Raw genomic sequence first — 8,599 nt, 5'->3', positions numbered from 1 at the left:
ACAGAACCACCTTTTTAATGGTGTAATACATTTCTTGGGTTATGGGTAGATTAAACTGACTAGAAAGCAGACATGCAGAAAGACTCCTTTGTACTCTCCACCCAATAGCTGTTCCCTGTCCTTTTGCTGTACTGGAAAGTTCTGAGTAGTTTATTGTTATGCCTGAACTCGCCACAGTAAATGGATAGCGGCATACAAGAAAATCAAGCTTGACATTTTCTGGCCCAGTAACTTCTGCCAGGTATGGCTTTCCAGGAGCTTCTCTTGATTTTCAAGGAACTTCTCTTGACTTAGAATGGTGGTGTTGTCATGAGCAGGATTTGGTTCTTTGATTTCACTTACTTGCTAGAGTAACACTTTACATACTGCTTTATACAGACTGCAGATCTTTGAGGATTGTGTAATAGATAGGAACCAGTCACGTCATTTTAAGAAATTGTTGATATACCCTGCAAAATGCTGAGAATTTAAGAAAAGAAGGGAGGAAAAAGTGAAGACTTGCCACGCTTGCACTTGTGGTTAAGCTATAAATACCACAATATGCAGCCCAACACAATGGGATCTTTATGGTAGCTGTTCTCACTTAACTTCTTTTTTCCACATTAATTGCTTATTTTTGTTACAGTCTTACTGCATTAATTAATATTTGCAGTGTAAAAAAATTTACTTGGCTATGAAGTAGAGGCAAAATTTCTTAAATGAGAATGCATTTTCTGCAAAGCCATTTCCTACAAAATTTAAGATTTGTTTACCATTTCTTATCCCTCTAAACACACAGACCTAATTTTTGTCTGGTGCCTCAAAGACAACTTTAATAGATATGGATATTGCATCTGTTGCTAGATAGTCTTACTAAAAGTTTCAGGGGGTAAATAAAAGAGATAAATATGCATAAAGATGGTTTCAACTGTCCAGTTGTGCTACCTGGAAGGCAGCTGAGATAGCTTTGCAAGTTATTTTTAAGTGATAAAACCCCTTTTGTAGTATCTGAGAGCTGAATTAGGAGATGGGTAATGTGTTTCTTGTCCAGAACATGTGACTCAAGAGAGTGCCACCACACCCTGGAATAGCATTCTGTCAAAATTATCTCTTCTTCCTGTTCAGGCTTCAATAACTGAAAGGTATTTGTGATGGTGGTTTTTCAGTATGGTTTCATTTTTTAATGGGTTTCTGTGCCACAGCTTATTTATTATTTGTATGGAAGTTCAGTAAGTTGGTCAAGGTTTGATGCAAGAGGCAACATGTGGGGAAGAAGTTTAAGTCTTTCATTAGGTTACCATTCCCTTTCTGGGGCGTTGTGCTCTTGTATAAACTGTTCTTAGTGAGAAGGATCCGTTTCCATTAAAATCTCTAGTGAGAAGGATGAATTTTTACACCAGAGAAGGCCATGGAGTATGCCAAATTTGTGTTCAGTCTGAAGGGTTACTTGGAATAATATGCCAAATTGTGTATATCCAAAATTTCCTATCTACTTAGATGCATATTCTTAGTGTCTTGTGTCTGGCAATTGTGTACTAGCAATGGTAAAACAAGCTGACTTGCCTGAGACACCGAGCAATTATAAGGCAGCTCACCTTTATGTTAGAAATATATTGTACAGGTAAAGTTTTAATTAACAGATTAAGGTAATCTGCACCTTGTTTATTGTATGATTATGAAAACTGCTGGTGACTTTATGTTTCAGATGGTTTAGTGCTAACTGTTGTGTTAGCCAACATTCACGTGCAGAGGGTTAAGCATGTTTATGGTCAATTTTCATTACAAAGGCTGCTTTCTACTGGAGTAGGCTTAAGTCTAAAATGAATTGGCATTTTGGCCCTAATACTTGTCTCAAGGGTAAATCTGTGCCCCAGAGAGCATATTACCTCACAGTGGCTGTAGATTGCATTGGGAAAAGGATACATGCACTATCTTGCTCATAAGATTAGTGTTTTAGAATTGCATGGCAAATAACTGATATAAAACCTGACCCTGTTTAGAAGTTACAGATGTAGTTACACTTTTCCATAGGAGCTACACATGTCTGAGAATCTGTTGGTGAGACTTTGTACTATGGTAGAAAATTATATTCTTATAGTTTCTTAACTACAGGATACTTTGTGCTTTCCTGAAAAAATTATCACTTGTCAAAATGGTATACACAGTATCATCCCCATCAGGTTTTGGAAGAAAAATGCATAATTTGAACTGTTCATGCTTACTTCTGTTCAGTAGGAAACTCTCACTTAGACAGTTGTCACTTCCCTTTTTTTAAAGTCTGAGGAGTAAACTGCCACTGTCTATATCATTTGATTATAATTCAGTAGCACAAGGGCTTTTCTTCCTGTATCTGAACTATTAGGACCTTTGTCAAGGTCATGTGAGAATGGTCGACATCTCTTCAGGATTGTTTTGGTACTTTCTGTTGAAACTCTCTTGATCCCCTTTATATGGCAGTTACATTCCCATTAGAACAGGGGTTTCTGTGTGTTTTTCTTTGTTAATTTGTGTTAATTGTTTTGTTTGGGTTTTTTTTAGGGATGATAATAATTAAATTCTGATGGCTTGGTCAAGTAGCCAGTGATTTCTTGAAAAGATGGGCTTGTGATACCAAAAGTACATAGAATCTTTTTGTTGTTTTCTATGGAATCTTTGGGGCAGCTAGAATTAATAACAACTTGATGAGATAAAAAAATCTCTAGTGATACCCTCTTATTAAAGAATAAAATTAATTGCATATTTGTTTGGGAAGGGGCATCAGGACACACAATTACTAAACAAAATAATCAAGTCCTTATACTCATTGTGCCTTACTGAGGTCATACAGAGGGACTATTTTATCAGTAGTAATAATGTTCTTTACAGAAGGTCATTCAAGACTGCCCAGCATCATTGTTGTAGGTGCTGGAGCTGGAAAGCAGTCAGGTACTGCTCTGAGCAGCTTCTGGTCAACAGCCAGAGCTGCAGGAAAGTAATACACACACAATCCTTCCAGACTCAAGGGAAACCATTGAAATATCTCTGTCCTCATTTCAGGGTTGTTCATAGATAACATTCCTGATACTCTGCTGTACCCTTGTCTAAGTAAATAAATCCTAAAAGTAAGTTTTGTCTGATTTTTGCTGTAAGACATTGCATCATTTGCGCCACTCAGGACTTCTTGTGTTGTTCCCAGTTCTTTTCACAACAAATAGACCTCCTGGCAAAAGGCACAGAATCAGATTGCTCCACTTTCATTGCATCAGGTTGTGTTGGGATTTTTTCATCAAAATGCTACATAAATTTTAATCTTAATGCTGAATGGAAGTATTTTAACATTCCATTATGCATTAGTGAACCAGTTACCTACTTAATGATTATCCTAGATTTGCTTATTCTCATTCTTGAGCTTAGCTGTGGTCAAAAAAAGACCCAGTCCTGCTGGACTGGAATAAAATGAGATTTTGCTTTTCAATTCAATGGCAGTAGAGTCAAGCCTTCACTTTTTTTTAATTTTCTACTGTTACTGCCTTTTTTTTAAATTCATGGCTCCTGTTTCTTCTTGGCTTTGATTCTTAAGGAAATTTATGGAACAGTGGTCCTGATACCAAGACCTATGGCACTCCCTGCTATTAATCTTATCCTGTAATAAGAATTGGCTGTTTATTTCTTCCCTTTTTTTTTTATGTCTCAGCCATTTTTTTTATTCTCTTGAGGCTCTGCTTCTCACCCATGGTTACCAAGTTGCCTTAATAGCCTCTTGTGATGAACAAAATGCCACCTCTATAAATCTTTCTGTCTCAATTCATCCACTGTTTCAGTAGATCTGACCTTGAGAAGTTGTACTTGATCTTTGAGGGCCTCCAGATATTTAACTTCTCTCCTGTATGGACTGTGGCCACATCCCAGGCAGCTGGGTGCTTGTAGGCAATGGAGCAGAGCAGTGTCCTCTCCCAGCCTGACTGAACCTTGTGAGCCCCTGCCTTCCTTGCTTTCTTCCAGCTTCACCTCCTTCCAGCCTGGTGCTATTTTGCTCCTTAAAAAGGACTGAATACTATACAAGTCTTGTTTTTAAGGGGTACTAATAAATGCGTCTGTGGCAAAACGCTGGGCCAGCTTTTGCTTTCATGAGAGTCTACACAGTACAGAAATATTCTCCTTTTTTTTCTGAGGGAAGTTGCTGCTTTGTCTCTGCTCTCTTGTACACCTACAAATCTATGAGGTCAGCTTTTTATATGTTTGCTGGGGATTTTACCTTATATTATGGCATATGAACTGTGATTTAATAGCAGAAAAATAGCTTCCTTTCTTACACTGGATTCTTTTGGTAATCACTGTATTGCTGATGTGATACAGGTGAATTTTAGATAGCCTTCACTAAGGTTAAGTAATAAATCAATTTAGGTTTCTACCACTGTTTAATAATTAAAACTTCTACCAGTGTAAGCAGAGACACTTCATGTGTATGCTTTTAACTTTTCTTTGCCATTAAGGATTTTAAATGTTACAAGCCTAATTGCCCAAGAGAAGAACAAATGATTTGTAAGCAGTTTGAAATTAAGAGAGAAGCAAGCTCCAGTATATATCATTTTTGTATTTCAGCACGTTTCTTTAGTGTAAAAAAAATATACCAAACTTTGGGAGGGGGGGGGGGGAAAGAAAGCTAAGCTTTATCTTTCAACCTTCATCCAGCAGATTTTAGTCATCATACTTTGCCAGAGCTTGCCAGCATAGTTTTGGCAGCAGTGGATGGTGATGTCACATGCTGCTGCAACCTGAATTGCAGTAGTTCCTCATGCCACCAGATGAGAAGGGAGGTACTAATTCCTAAACTCTCTTCTAATGTTTATGCAAAGTACAGCACAGAGAGCAATACAAAATCCTTGTTAAAGGGGAAGGAGGGAGAGAAAGGGGAAACTTCTCTTTGTGGCTTTGCAGCAGTTTCATAACTTGAAGGTCTGTTTGTCATTCTTAGTGCCTCAGTGGAGGTGCTTTGCATTCTAATGTGTACAGTTCTAAAGCTGTATATGTAGTGTGACAGGAGGGGCTAGAGGAGATGTTATTTGTCTCAGAAACTTTTAGAAAATGCATTTTAAATTCTTCACATGATGTGGGGAAAAGAAACATTTAATCAGAAGTGTTGTTTATTGCTCAGTTTAGTTTGCACTGAGGGGAGCTGGGTTGTTGCTGTCCTTGGAGCTCACGAACACAATTAGTTACCAGTGGGACACGTGGTGAACCTCCAGGAGGAGGATCTGTCATCATTCATAATTGCACTTTGCAAGTAAAGAGCACTGGTATGATGTCAGAAATTACCCATCAGCTTGAATTAGGATGTCTCAATGGTAATTATTGTACATAGCTTTTCATTGTGTAAAGCGATGAGTCACTACAAATCACAGTTCTCTTTATAATTTTTCCTATAATATTATCTTTATGGTATTTTAAGTGGCTTTGCATTATTGGTCTCACATTCAACTACATCTTAAATTTGCTGTCCCTCTACATAACTGGATGTTGGCTATGTGTTATCATAAATTATTTATATAATTTATATTTAAGTCAACCTTTCACAGCAGAAATTATTTTGATAATGTTCTAATTAAGTACAAAATATGGGCATAGTGGGTTTTTTTTTGATCATTCTTTTTTGTGAAAGTTTTATAGAGGTGAAAAAATTTGTCACGGGTTTGTCTCATTTGTAGTATTTGTCTCATTTGTAAAGTATCTCCAAATGTCTAATGTTAACTAATTAATGTCGTCCTTATCAGATAGTCTAAGGACATGTTTTAAAAAAGAAGGAAAATAATATTTTTGTTCAGTCTGTTTATTTGCTGAACATAGTAAATATCCTCATAGTTATGAAGTTAAAGGTTCTATCAAGGTATGGTAAGTATTGAAAGTAGTTTCAATTGAGTTAAGAAGGGAATAGAATGAAAATAATTTAAAACTGGTTCACACCAGCAATTCTTCGTGCACTATTAACTGCTAAGATCTAGTCACAAAACATTATTCTGAGGAGAAAAGGTTTAGTGAACCCTAGAAATTGGATTTGATTTATGCCAGAAAATCTGCCTTTTCACTGCTTGAGATTTCTATGGAAGGAAGCCACAGTCTTTTACCAAATGGTTTCTAAGGTAACATCTTATAGCAGAGCATCTGAAACCAATTTGGTTGTTAATGAGAAGTAGTTCTCACGGTGGTGGGAAAGTGTGGAGTGAAAGAAAGGCTTTAAGATTTGGCAGTCTGTCTGTAAGGGCATTTAAATAAATGTGTGCTGCTGCTCTGCTTATGAAATTTTTACATGGCTTACACATTCATAATTGCCTTCCAAATGTACAGTTCTCCTTCCAGATTTTATTGATAGATTCTGCATGATTAAAATATTTGACTACTACAGATGAATAATTTAAATAGCTGGCACTTTTCCAGTGGAAATCTCTTTACTATTGCTGAAAGAAAAATTTGCATTTTTGGGGTGATAGTTATTTCTGCTGCCAGAAATCCATCAGTGAATTGGTGCCATATCAGAGCAATAGCATCCACTGATATCAGATGCCACTTGCAGACTTCCTGGGATTTCTGTGAGACACATTCTGAGAAGTTACTCTTGTACCTACTCTCTGTCTAGGGTTCTGAGGAGATAAATGGTGGGTCAGTGAACAGAAATGTGTGGTCATTTTACAGTAGATGATCTGAATATCCTCTACAGTCAGAGCCTCTTTGGGATGGAGGGAATAGAGTGCTTCTGTCAACAATGGCTCGTTGCCATTTCTTCCTTCCTCTCAGGAAGAGAGAAAACCAGCAATTCTGGCTTCCCTTTCCCTGGATACATAATAAACATGTAATGGCTCTCTCCTACCCTCTTGCCTCGAGGCAAGGCTGTATTCCTGCATTTTGTTTCATTGCCTGTGTAGACTTGCCTGAGTAGAATTGCAGAGTTTTAAATCATGCTTGCTTACTTTTTTTGTTCATGTCACTGAATTCTGTTAGTGTGCTCTGAGTCGCACAGGGGAAAAACAGTCCTCTGTTAAGCAGTGGATCACATTTAGCAGACAAACAGGCAAACAAAAGAATAAGAAACAGAAGCATTACCAAAGTAAAACTTACATACTAAAAAACTTAAATCATTCATAATCCAAATAACTTTTACAGAGGCAAGAGAAACTTGCCTTAAATGACTGAGTTTTAGATAAACCTGTGTGCTGCTTTTGTTCTGACCAATTATAAACCATTGATTATATAATGGGAGTCTGCTCAGTGTCTTTCTGTTGTTGTTGATGGTATCCTACCAGTTTTTCCAGAAGCCCATTGTCTCCATGGGCTCCATTCCCTCTGGAGTAGCTGCCCTATTTTATATACACATTGGGTGCCAGTCTTGTACTCTGAATAAAATATCCAAGTTATTTTGTAAAAGTAATTGTTATAAATTTGGATCTCTTACCTTGAAATAGTCTCTAGTTGCCTCATGAAAATTGTAGAGTGCAGTAACTTCATAGCAAGGTTGACTTTGGTTTCACCTGGTGCAGAAGGAAGCCTCTCTAGAAATCTAAGCAGAGGATGCTTGAATTTTGTCATCACATGCTGCATAGGATTTTCAGAGTAACTGACACTGTTAAGATAAAACTATGCCAAATAGTTTACTATGGCAAGTTTACTTGGGTTCTAGTGCTGAGGTAGTAGAAAGTTAATGTGACATTATTGACTTGTCTGAGAGCAGCTGTAGGGAGAGTTTTGGGTAATATAACAGAAAGAAGGGCTCCAGGAGAAAAGTCATTCAAGGAGAAGGTCATTCTGATCTTTTGTTGATTGGCTAGGACACAACTGTGCTTTTATTTTATTTTGTTTTTAATTTGAATAAAATAATTTATTAAATTACATTATTGAACTGCTGCTGCTAAAGGGAGAACTTGTTTTGCTCCATCTCTTGCACAAAATTTAGTGGGTTTTCCTCTCTGAGGAATTATGAGGAATGATTCAGGTTCATGAATAATTCTGAAACTGTACTCTCTTTTTTGGCCATTTAACAGTCTGAGTCAGCTTGTCAGAGGATCATATGAATACAAAATCAGAAGGAGGATATAAGACAGACAGCAAGGACAACAAGCAAGGATTGTCTGTCTCTGGGACTTTCCATAGAAGAGGCATGTGGTTTTGTGAATGCCTGAGCAGTTAACCTGGAAACGTGTTATATGTTCATTTGCATTATGTATGGCCATTTCATGTTTTATCATCACATTTTCTCATAAGGTAATTAGGAAATCAAACTGTATGAACACCAAAAAATTCAATATATTCATAAGATGTGTTATATTGATGTAATATTGGAATAGTAGAACTAAAACTAACAGAATCAGGTGTTTCAAGCCTGGTATGGTATGAAATACCATAGATACATGATGGGTGTCTAAAAGTTGAGAAGAGAATGAGCTTTTGCTTTTGAGAGTTTTTAGGTGATTAATTTGAGGTAAAAAATCAGCAAGGAATGGTATTTTTACAGATGTTTTCTTTGTCAACTCTAAATTTAGTACTGATGTCAGAAGATCATCAGTCTCTGATATGATCTCTAAATATTCTGGCTGGGGTATCACCAGCAGGAACTTTCCTAATGTTATTCCACTGAATTCAAGTAGCCAAAATT

The 8,599-nt window shown here is 37.0% G+C and overlaps 1 protein-coding gene across 1 annotated transcript in view; it reads left to right on the top strand.

The window, feature by feature from the left end:
- Nucleotides 1–8,599, top strand: part of LOC129124014 (putative oxidoreductase YtbE) — a 45,870-nt gene that overhangs the window by 948 nt on the left and 36,323 nt on the right. The window contains exon 2 of the mRNA XM_077182156.1: nucleotides 7,989–8,064. The gene's annotated coding sequence lies outside the window, so the exon portion shown is untranslated. The remainder of the gene's footprint in view (nucleotides 1–7,988; nucleotides 8,065–8,599) is intronic.

The sequence above is a fragment of the Agelaius phoeniceus genome, chromosome 8 (genome assembly GCF_051311805.1).
Source record: "Agelaius phoeniceus isolate bAgePho1 chromosome 8, bAgePho1.hap1, whole genome shotgun sequence".
Taxonomy (NCBI): Eukaryota; Metazoa; Chordata; class Aves; order Passeriformes; family Icteridae; genus Agelaius; species Agelaius phoeniceus.
The sequence above is the reverse complement of the archived record's forward strand: the minus strand, read 5'-3'. Positions and strand labels throughout refer to the sequence as shown.